This window comes from Anabrus simplex, chromosome 7, assembly GCF_040414725.1.
Source record: "Anabrus simplex isolate iqAnaSimp1 chromosome 7, ASM4041472v1, whole genome shotgun sequence".
Lineage (NCBI taxonomy): Eukaryota > Metazoa > Arthropoda > Insecta > Orthoptera > Tettigoniidae > Anabrus > Anabrus simplex.
Genome location: NC_090271.1, coordinates 158,676,907 through 158,689,133, shown reverse-complemented (window position 1 = coordinate 158,689,133; position 12,227 = coordinate 158,676,907).

Here is a 12,227-nt window from a genome sequence, read left to right as displayed (position 1 = left end):
AATGTGTGTCCGTGTGAATGTCGACCCTTGCATTTTATCTTATTTCGTTCTCTACGTCCGGGATTTTTAATGTGAGCGGTTTATGGCTGTGGCGACATGAATCTCACTCCTTGACTGAGTCCTTACTTTTTAAGGCTATTAGCAAGAGATTAGTTTGATGATGAGTTGTTTGTGAGATGATTTTATTGATGCTACGTTTAGTGATGACAATGTATTTATGAATGGGGAACGTGCGAGTCACGAGGCTCAGAGCGCTCTAGTGGACTTCTCTGAGTTACCGTGCAGCCTAGTGTTGCGAGTTGCGAATGTAAATAGCAAGCGTGGAGGGATCATCGAGGGATATTCTTATTTATGATGTATTTAATGTTGTGAATTGTATACCCAAAAGTGAATCAAATAATACCACCAAAGATTTCACAGGTATTAAATAACAGGTTTAATTTTTTTCAATTTGCTTTACGTCGCACCGACACAGATAGGTTTTCTGGTGAGGATGGGATAGGAAAAGGCCATAAGGTACAGCCCCAGCATTTTCCTGGTGTGAAAAAGATTAATTCCTAAGGGTTAAGACTAACCCTGGGGGGTTAAGACCCGAAAACAAAAATACTAATCCCTCTGAAACATTTTAACGTACGAAGACAAGATTCCAAATGGCGATGAAATAGAAAACACTTAAAAAATTCCACCCCCAAGTGGTTAAATGTGGTTAGCTTCGAAAACGAAATTATTCATCCTCCAAAAGCGTTTGACGTACGAAGTTGTGATGTCCTGGGTGTCAAATATGATATACTTCAGAATAATTTAATAATAGTAATGTTATTATTTTTACGTCCAGCTAACTACTTTTATGGTTTTTGCCAACACCGAGATGTCGAAATTTTGTCCCATGGAGTTCTTTTTTGTGCCGGTAAATCTACCGACACGGGGTTGACGTGCTTGAGCACCTTCAATATCACCGGACTGAGTCAGAATCGAGCCTGTAAACTTGGCTCAGAAAGCCAGCACCTTAACCATCTGAGCCACACAGCCTGGCTTCAAAATGTTTCTCTCCTAAATAGTTTATAGGGGGGGGGGTAGACTCTGAAAATCACACAGTACATTTCTCCGAAAACGTTTCACGCACTTTTACGTGAAATATTTTTAAAACTTTCTACCCCTAAAATAAAACATTGAATCCTCAATTACTCTTTGATGTACGAAGTTAAAATTCCACATGTTGGTTGCATCTACGCCCTGTTAAATGACACAGGGTTTTAAAACGTTCCAGTTGTATTGGGTTCAAATGAGTATTAGATCCGAAACTAAATAATCATTCCTCCAAAACCGTTTGACGTATGAAATGAGAGCTTTTTTATACGCTAGCTGGCAGTGAATCTCCTAAATTAAAACTTTGAAACATAACTTTCAGTTCAAAACTGTATAAAAGCGCGGATATCTTGCTAGCACTGTATAAGAGAAAACTGGAAAAATATTTGAAAAATTAGGTAAAATACGTGTTTATTTGGTAAAAGTAGAATCAAAACTGAAGAAGTTTCAAAATTGTCATAACTCCCCTTAATATTTTTCGCGGGAATGAATTCGGATTTTTTTTTACAGAAAGAGTGAAATCTGAAATCAGTACAAAATTAATTATCGGATTATATGACTTAGACATTTTGGATGTCCTGAACGTTATGTGGAATTGGTTCAAGCTCTACATGATGGCATGTCTGTATAGGTTCTTCATGGTAACTCAGTATCATATTTGTTCCCAATCACTCATGGATTGAAACAAGGCTGTGTGCCTGCTCCTACACTGTACATGGCTGACATGCTGCATGAATGATCTGCAAACAACTTAGGCATGGAGATTAAATTTCGTTTTGATGGAGGCCTTTTCAGTCTGGCAAGACTTCACTCACAAAGACGTACTCTGGTCACCCGGGTGACAGAACTGCAGTAGGCCGATGACACCGCATCTCCTGCTGTAATACCTGCAGAACTACAACAGTCAGTCAACTGCTTTAAAACCGCATGTGATCGTTTTGGTCTTGCCATTAATGCGAAAAAACGAAGGTGCTTGCACAACCTGCCCCAGGATTAACACTTCCTGAGTTCAGTATTTCCATCTTAGACACAACACTGGAACAGGTTGATCACTTTTCATACCTTGGAAGCATCTTGTCTAAACGGTGTACCTGTGAACAAGACGTTGATAAAAGAATTAGTGCTGCTCATGCAGCATTCGGACGGTTAATGCACAGAGTCTTCATGAATAAGGACCTAAAACTGCATACCAAACTCATGGTGTACAAAACTGTTGTCATTTCCACTCTGCTGTATGGCTGTGAAACTTGGACACTCTATCGCCGAGATATCAAAAAACTTGAGCGCTTCCACCAACAGAAAATGAGGTTCATCTTGAATATTAAGTGGGAGGACTATGTGACCAACACGGCAGTTCTCGACAAAGCGAAGCTAAATAGCAGTGAGGCAACAATCATCGCTCATCAACTGAGATGGTTAGGTCATGTTCACCGCATGAGTGATACCAGACTTTCCCACAAAATTCTTTATGGTGAACTTTGCTCCGGCCGTAGACCTCATAGAGCCCCTCTTAAGCGTTTTAAGGACCAGCTGGAACAAATCATGAAGACAACTGCTATAGAAATACAGACATGGGAAGAATGTGCTGTGGACCGCTCACTGTGGCGGAACACTACGTCCACCGCTGTCAACTTGTTTGAAAGAGAACGCCGCAGATATCAAGAGGCCAAGCGACAAGCAAGAAAACTCCGTCAATTACAACCCCACCCTCCTCCATCCATTCAGTGTGATTTGTGTGTGCGTATGTTTTATGCCAGGATTGGTCTGTTTAGTCATCGTAAACACATCCATAAACTGAGTTGAACTGGTCAATGTATGCAGGAAGAAGTTATATATACTCGGATCGAGTTACAGCCGACGACGACGATGACTTTAGCGTTGTAATAAACAGAGACAAGAAACTTATGTGCCGTTATTAATGACTGCATTAATAACAACTTTCACCTTTGTCATTCTCAAGGGGTTAGTTATGTATGGATTAAATAGTTTTGGCTTTATTTCACGATTCTTACCTCATTCGGTTTTCTGCCAATATCCATTTTTGGCTTCTTTCTCGTATTGAACGCGAAACACTTAACACTAGGATCTCTATTATGTTCCGAATTCTGGCAGTTCATGACACAACCGTATCGTTTAGCATGGCGAGGACCTCTATTTGTAAATTACGTGTTACAGTATACTGTTATACAGACAAAATAATAACAAATACATCTTTCTGTCAATTAACACCACGGTTGTGCGGTAGTTAAACCAGCATAGGCTGCACTCTACCTTACTGTTTCGCCGCCTTTAGTGCTAGTAGTCACTGAAACGTTCCCCCATAAAGAGTATTTGGTCCACTGCAATGATCTATCCTAGGATCTGTGAGACAGTTCGACTGCATTTATGAATCACATAAATGTATCCTTTCTCTTTTGTTGGTTGGCCCCTGGTTGTGAGTGGACTTTTATGAATGATGAATCATATTCCTTTTCGCGCTCCGGTGGGAAGTATTTGATTGAATTCAACTCTATTACCTAGTTCTCTCACAGTACAATTATATTTTGTGTTTTCCTCTGGCTCCGTATTTCATTATTCTCCTTATTTCTTTATGCTGAGCGCCATGGAACTTCTTCCTGTGACCTCCATTTTATGATTTTGATCTGCGCAGTCCACATTTTTCTCTCCGTAACTGGCCCTATTTTTACGTCACGTTTCGTTTTTCTTTGTCTTAGAAAGTCATTTTGACGTTCTGTAGGAGCTGAATTGTAGGCGGGGGCGTTACTCACCTTTTGGGGGAGTGTTACCCAAAATGGTGTGGAATTTGTACATCTGATCCAAATTTTTATACATTTTTCGATCTAGTCTGGATTTATCAGACAATGTGATTTTTGTTAGAATTGAAGCAATTTGGTAAAAGGCTTGATTTATTCACGAGGGTCCTGTATGTGGACGTGAATTTACTTTGATAATACGGATGTGTGTGTACCCACCATCTAACGAAACAAAATGGTTTGCTGTGACTAACCCTGTATTTTTCTTTATGATTTGTTTGAGATCGATCCATTTTATTGATTAACTCTTGATTTAACCTACTCCCCTTTTGTTTTTAATAATCTCCATGTTTTAAATTATCCTCTTAGCAGCTTGACTTGGCCTAGATAAATATTTATATTTATTAAGGGTAACTGGATTCAAATTCCGACAGTGTCTTAGTCTGTTCTGGTTGAAATCCATTGGCCTGTATTAATACACCTGTTTCTTCTGCTGCGTCTCCAATCTCTGTCTCTGCATATGTTTTGTGTTTCATTGCGATTATTCTCCGGTGTTGACTGGGTAGTTGCTTCGACTCACTATGTACAGGGAGAGAAGGGCAATGAAACCCGACTTCGCCTCTTAAGACAGCTGCATCTACAGATGGTCGATGAATCACAACCTATTACTTTGTCACCGATATTGTTCTGTCACCGATATATCAGATACGCTGTCTTGGAAGTATCTGTGACAAAATATCGTTTAATCACGTTCACAGGGTAATGTTATCCGCTGTAACTCAAGGTCTATATCCGTTTTCCCTTTACCAGTTACCTACGGTGATATCATACATTTTATCATAGTATATTCATGAGCACAATAGAGAGAATACCTGTCTAGCAACTCTATATGTCAATAGCCAGCTCATGTTCATATGTAGCGCAAATAGAACAGATTAGTCCTCAGCTGGCAAAGGAGGCATGTTTGAATACAATACATAATATTCTTTTTGAGAAGTACTTGTTCGGTTTTCAAAATAATCACGGTGCTGAATTTGTAAGGTTTGTAGATTTAAGGCTATGTGTACAAAATAATGTGTTACCGTTTGAAACAAGCGCAGTCAGTACCATGATCCAAGAAAATACTAACGTCATGACACTACTTACTTTAAGTTCGATTATTACCAGTTGCCGTTTGGTTTCATTACTGAAAGTGAAAAGAAAATGTCAATATCTTTAACCGTTCACGAGTTATTTGAGGTGGACAACTTTGCTGAGTGGTCCTGTATATGGGAGAAGTCTCTGTATTCAGTCTTTTTATTTTAAACCTACATTAAGTAGTCTTACTGTAAATAATTGGTATCCTAGTGACACGACTCGGTTTTTAATTTCGCTTGTTAATTTATTGTGCATCATGTTAACAACCTTTTCCCTATGCATTATTAAAACTTCAAATTATAAATGTGAATATTATTTTTCCAACTTCTAATGTCCCGATTCTTCCGAAAAATACTACCCGACTTTGCCATCATATCAACTAGATGTATTTTCATTCTGGCTGCCTGCGACCAAAGAGTGACCGTGACGAAAATCATATACTCGTACTTCCTGTGACTGAGTCACAGATAAAAGTCACAGATATTTTTGTGTCACAGATACGCCTGTCACCGATATTCTGAAATATCGGTTAAGCTCATCTCTAACCGTGACCCGTGACGATAATCATATGCTCATGCTTCCTGTGACTGAGTCACAGATAAAAGTCACAGATACGCCTGTCACCGATATTCTGGTCCGCCTCTGTGGTGTAGTGGTTAGCGTGATTAGCTGCCACCCCCGGAGGTCCGGGTTCGATTCCCGGCTCTGTCACGAAATTTGAAAAGTGGTACGAGGGCTGGAACGTGGTCCACTCAGCCTCGGGAGGTCAACTGAGTAGAGGTGGGTTCGATTCCCACCTCAGCCATCCTGGAAGTGGTTTTCCGTAATTTCCCACTTCTCCTCCAGGCAAATGCCGGGATGGTACCTAACTTAAGGCCACGTAGAGATGGGCACTATCGACTGATAACTATCGAACTAGTCGATAGTTGAAACTATCGTAACAGTCGACTACATTAAAAAACAAGTCGACTGAATTCAGTCGCAGTCCCCGTCACGGATCTCTCCACGCTTTGCTCTCCAGTCAGCACAAAACAAGTCGACTGAATTCAGTCGCATTCCCGTCACGGATCTCTCCACGTTTCACTGTCCAGTCAGCACAAAACAAGTCGACTGAATTCAGTCGTACTCCCGTCACAGCGACGCGGAAGCGAATGGAACTATCGGTTTATGGCCATTTCGGATATGTAATATATGTTAACTTTATAGGTACATACTTAATGTGGCGATTTTCTCTTGTCGTTTTATGTGCTCTTTATTTCGTTGCACATTTGTTTATATTAATTACGTTATTCATAAATAAGGCATAACTATACAAATCTGCATAACTATAATAATAATCTAGAAAATGCAGTAGTAGTGTGTTTGGCTAGTCTCATATATATCTTGATTGTGTACTACAGCAACAAATTTTACATATTATTATTGTTAGCACTGTTCGAGAATAGAGCCTCATTGTTGTCTTTCTACGTTTCACTGTCCATTTAGCACCAAGAAAGACCATTCCTATGATGCTTATTCGTATTAAGGGCATCTCCCTATTTATTAGCGCCGTGTACGGACGAGTGCGTAAATCGGATTTTAATCTGCGCAACTGTGAATTCCTCGATAGTGTGATTATAAAAGTCTGGGATTGGGGTATGCGCCCAAGGTACAGTACTATTGTGGCATTTGCCAGGAATGAATGTAGAAAACCCCACGGAAAACTGCATTAAGGATATGGTATCCGCTGTCAGTGAATGGAATACGGACCTGGGACAGCTTCTTATTCCTAATGTGGAGTGATGTGGACTCCTCGGCTGCGAACGTGGGTCCCTTTGAATAAATTTCTAAGTCACTCAATTTAACATTAATTTTGTTCTAATGGATGTCTATACAAGTGATTTCTAATTATTGGTAAATTGCGTTAAAATCAGTCTAATTCGTAAAAGTACGATTCTCCACTTTTGATACGGAGAGTTTCGACTGGAAACATTCGAATGTTTTTCATGGACTACTTGCGTTATATGAATACTTTCTTTCGACTGAAATCATTCGACTGTTCAGTCTTCTCAACAGGAAGTAATGAATACTTTTGTTCGACTGAAAACATTCGACTATTCAGTCGATAGTTTGAAGGGACTATCGCCCGACTAGTCGATAGTGGTTTTCAGTCGATAGTGCCCATCTCTAAGGCCACGGCCGCTTCCTCCTCAACTCCTTGCCTGTCCCACCCAATCTTCCCATCCCTCCACAAGGCCCCTGTTCAGCATAGCAGGTGAGGCCGCCTGGGAGAGGTACTGGTCAGTCTCCGACCCAGAGTCTGAAGCTCCAGGACACTGCCCTTCAGGCGGCAGAGGTGGGATCCCTCGCTGAGTCCGAGGGAAAACCGACCCTGGAGGGTAAACAGATTACGAACGAACGAACGAACGAACGAACGAACGAACCGATATTCTGAAATCTCGGTTAAGCTCATCTCTAACCGTGACCCGTGACGATAATCATATGCTCGTGGTTCCTTTGACTGAGTCACACATAAAAGTCACAGATATTTTTGTGTCACAGATACGCCTGTCACCGATATTCTGAAATATCGGTTAAGCTCATCTCTAGCTGCATCATATAGAACGCCACCAGAAGGGATTACAAATCCACATTCTCTGCTTTCTGGGTAGTCACAGTTCATACCGTAGACAGCAAAATAAATATATTCAGCAATATATGAAACACTTTGTTTACGATACAGGGAGCAGTAATTTGAGAGTGGTAATATGCTTGTATATAAATAATATTTAGTTTAATCACTTTATATTCCTATCTAAACCACACATCGTTCAAGGACAACCTGTTTGGTATAATGCAACATGGTGCTTGAAGATCTTGAAGGCTATTAATCTGCCCACAAGAAGTGGTTATGAAATAGCTATAGCGCTCAATCAGCGCTGTCGGCGCTCAGTCAACATGATGACCTCAATACAAGACATCTTTTAACCGTCCAGGATGATTTAAGAATATATGAAACCAGTGACCAGTGAAATAAGTGCCGATTTGAAAACATACGAAATAAGCGGCCAATTATAACCATTCCCTTGCTTAATGGACATTCCAATGAAGAGCGGAAATCTCAAGGATCGTACATTACTCCACTATTACGTCTTATCATTCCTGTCCTGTTTCAAGTAGTGTCACAAGTTGCTGTACGTCGTACCGACACAGCTATTTCTTATTTGCCTGATGTGAAAATGAAAACCACGGAAAAACATCTTCGGGGCTGCCAAAAGCGCGGTTCGAACCCACTATCTCCCGAATGCAAGCTCACAGCTGCACGCCCCTAACTTCGTGGCCAACTCGCTCGGTAGTGTCAACGTCAAAAGAATTATGCAGTATAGGAGCACTGACGAGTAAAGGTGGTGAAATTCTGAGCGCAAATGACCGTCAATGTGCAGCTTCGGATGCTGCCCGTGAAGAAGTACTGAAGGGTCTCCATGAGGCGAAGAAATGAGGTTCGAGGAAGACACATCCATCTCTCAAATTTACTCTTGAAGAACTGTGAACTTCACAACAGAATTAAATGTTTCATAAAATAAATTCTTCTGCTACGACACGATATTGATCAAATAGTAAACTGTAAATAATTAATCACACATCAACTGACTTTTTAGCTCAAACCGAAAATTTAATTAGAATTAAACCATAGGATAAAATATCACATCCCAAAGGTTGTGTCCGCTGAGTGCCGTATCTTCAGTTGAAAAGGATCAGACTTCCCGATGAGCGGCACATTTTTCTCTTGTATAAATGTAATTCGGTCCACCTCTGTGGCGTAGTGGTTAGTGTGCTTAGCTGCCATCCCCGGAGACCCGGGTTCGATTCCCGGCTCTGCCACGAAATTTTAAAAGTGGTACGAGGGCTGGAATGGCATCCACTCAGCCTCGATTCGATTCCCACCTCATCCATCCTGAAAGTGGTTTTCCGTCGTTTCCCACTTCTCTTCCAGGCAAATGCCGGGATGGTACCTAACTTAAGGGCACGGCCGCTTCCTTCCGTCTTCCTTGCCTTATTCTTTGTCTATCCCTTCCAATCTTCCCATCCCTTCCCAATGCCCCTGTTCAGCATAGCAGGTGAGGCCGCCTGGGCGAGGTACTGGTCATTCTCCCCAGTTGTATCCCCGGCCCAATGTCTCGTGCTCCAGGGCACTGCCCTTGAGACGGTAGAGGTGGGATTCCTCGCTGAGTACCAGGGAGAAATCAACCCTGGAGGTTAAACAGATTAAGAAGAAGAAAGATAAATGCAATACGTGTAATAACGTATCTCCGTAAAGAATTAGGAATAAGAACTCGATACAAGTATATGCACCTTATACAAGATGGGCAAAGTAAAACTGACCCTTGGCCCTTGTTAATGAATAGGAGAACTGACTATTACATTACGTGCTGGAAAACGTGATTTCGAGGCACATCTCCCGCATGCTCTGTCCCGACTACGTCTCTGTGTCATGACGTATGTGTGAGTGAAAGGAACAGACGTGTTTAGTAACCAGTTGAATGCAACATAAAATAGCGCTCACGATAGAACAGCGCGTGTTCATTGTCGAGTGTTATGCGAAGCACGATTCGTGCGGAACAGTTTGCGCCAGAGTTTAAGACTGGTAATGTTTTTGGCACAACTTCCAGCAAAAGTCTGCTATGCAAAACTTAGTGGCAAATGACGCGAAACGGGCTCTGTAGCGAATAAAAACCGAAATTGTCCGAAAGGAGTTTGAACACAGGAAACATTGCTTGAGTGAAGGAAAGCGTGGAACAAAGTCGGACGGAATCTGAACGCCATTCATCAGTGCGAGTGGGAATTAAGAGATTGCTGTGTCGACACATGATCAAAAGGACCGACATATGTATCCTTGCCTATCTACTGTTGTGCGTGCGTTTAAGCGTCCAGACGAAACTTTGCTACTCAATCCCAAGCCTTTTTAAGACGTAAACGTGGATTGCATTTTGGTTTTCAAATCTCCGAACATAACCAAAAAGCATATTAAATTGTAAACAAAGATGCTGGAAATGGCCACTGTTGACGTCCTATTGTAAATATTTTCCAAGCCAGTTTTATTTTGTCCACCCGATACGATAGTTTTCTTGCTCTCATGAAATATCCCCTCTTTCGCTTACATGGTGCTATCCCATGACTTTTCCCCTGTGGGTGGGGGCGGTAGAATAACCCACGGTATCCCCTGCCTGTCGTAAGAGGCGACTAAAAGGGGCCCTAGGGGCTCTGAACTTTGGAGCGTGGGTTGGCGACCACGGGACCCTTAGCTGAGTCCTGGCATTGCTTCCACTTACTTGTGCCAGGCTCCTCACATTCATCTATCCTATCCGACCTCCCTTGGTCAACTCTTATTCTTTTCCGACCCCGGCGGTATTACGTATGGAGGCCTAGGGAGTCTTTCATTTCCACGCCCTTCGTGGCCCTTGTCTTCCTTTGGCCGATACCTTCATTTTTCGAAGTGTCGGACCCCTTCCATTTTTCCCTCTGATTAGTGTTATATAGAGGATGGTTGCCCAGTTGTACTTCCTCTTAAAACAATAATCACCACCACCACCTCTCATGAAATATGTGCTTTTTCTTTTCTTTTTTACATACTAACACCGTTTGGTGCTATTTGAGAGACGGTTTATAAGAACACAAGAATTGTATACCTGATCTTCGGCGGCATATTTTCGTCTGACGAGAAGTCGCGTTAAACATGGTTGCCGCGCATGCGCCTATCTCAAGTCTCAAGGCCTAACAATAAACATCTGTTCTGTCTGCGATGGCTGTAAAGAATTGAGGCGCTGTAATGTAATGTAGTCGCACATTTACTCTATGTACTGCACAATGAACATTTTAATGAATGCGCATTAATTCAGGGAGCTCGCATTTTCTGTCACGACTGATGTTTGTAGCTTGGAGTGTAGTATCTGTTACTCGTGCCGTACCTACAAGCAGCCGCGATTTCTCGTCAGACATGCAAGGAATTGAATCGTTTGTTTCAGAAACGACACTTCTTCAACGTACCAAATTGTTCAGAAAACAGGAAAAACTGTCTCTAGTGTGTAACGTCATTTCTATCCTTCCGATATTTATTATGCTTGAAATGACTATGACAGATAGGTTGTTTGTATGAATTAGTCCAATACGTTCCTTTACAGACGTTGTTGAAAATGGTGGAGACGTGCTGTTTCTGCAACAAACACCATTAATGAGAATATAAGGAAGTGTAACATTGATTTTTACGTCATTTCAATTTCAAAAGGAACTTTATTAAATAAAGTACACATTTTGTACTGTGGAAATACAGTGTTTAAACCCATTATTTAATAGTTATTTGTAAAACTTACTTATTTGCATATATTATGAGTAGATCACATTGTATAGAAAAATAAACAGAAGAATACTCCTTTTATGCCCCTTTCTAAAGTTCAAAATATATATAAAACAAAACAACACAATATAATACAAGTAACATATAAGTCTCTTATCTTTGAACAATGCTTCTCACTTCTATTGCGCTGATGTCCGTGCAAACAGTTCATTATAAAACTCATAGTACCGAGCTCGATAGCTGCAGTCGCTTAAGTGCGGCCAGTATCCAGTAATCGGGAGATCGTGGGTTCGAGCCCCACTGTCGGCAACCCTGAAGATGGTTTTTCGTGGTTTCCCATTTTCACACCAGGCAAATGCCGGGGCTGTACCTTCATTAAGGCCACGGCCGCATCTTTCCACTTCCTAGGCATTTCCCATCCCATCGTCGCCATAAGACCTATCTGTGTCGGTGCGACGTAAAGCAAAAAAAAAAAAGTAAAAAACAACCTCATGGTGTTCTTCTGGTATGTAAGATTCCAACTTCTTTATGTCTGCTAATTTCTTTTCATTTAATGGAACACAGCCTTGTGGATAAGCAAGTCTAGTTGGCAACACAGGGAGACGGGTTGCAGAAATAAGCAACTTGAAAGTATGAACGCACAGTCCATCAATACGGTATTTTCCTAAGACATGATTTGCCTCATACCTAAACTCCATAAATTGATTTATATGAAACGCGACTTTTGCATCTTTTTTCACACCTCTTCCTAGCGACTCAAGTGAAGTAAAAACAACACCTCTCCAGGATAAGTGTTCTTTCTGCACAAAACGGAAACTTTCATTCGCGACTGACAGGCAGAGATATATGGTAGAAGTGTTTCTTCTGCACAAAATGGTAGCCCTTCGTGCATTAATTATGACAGTATTAATAACTCTTAC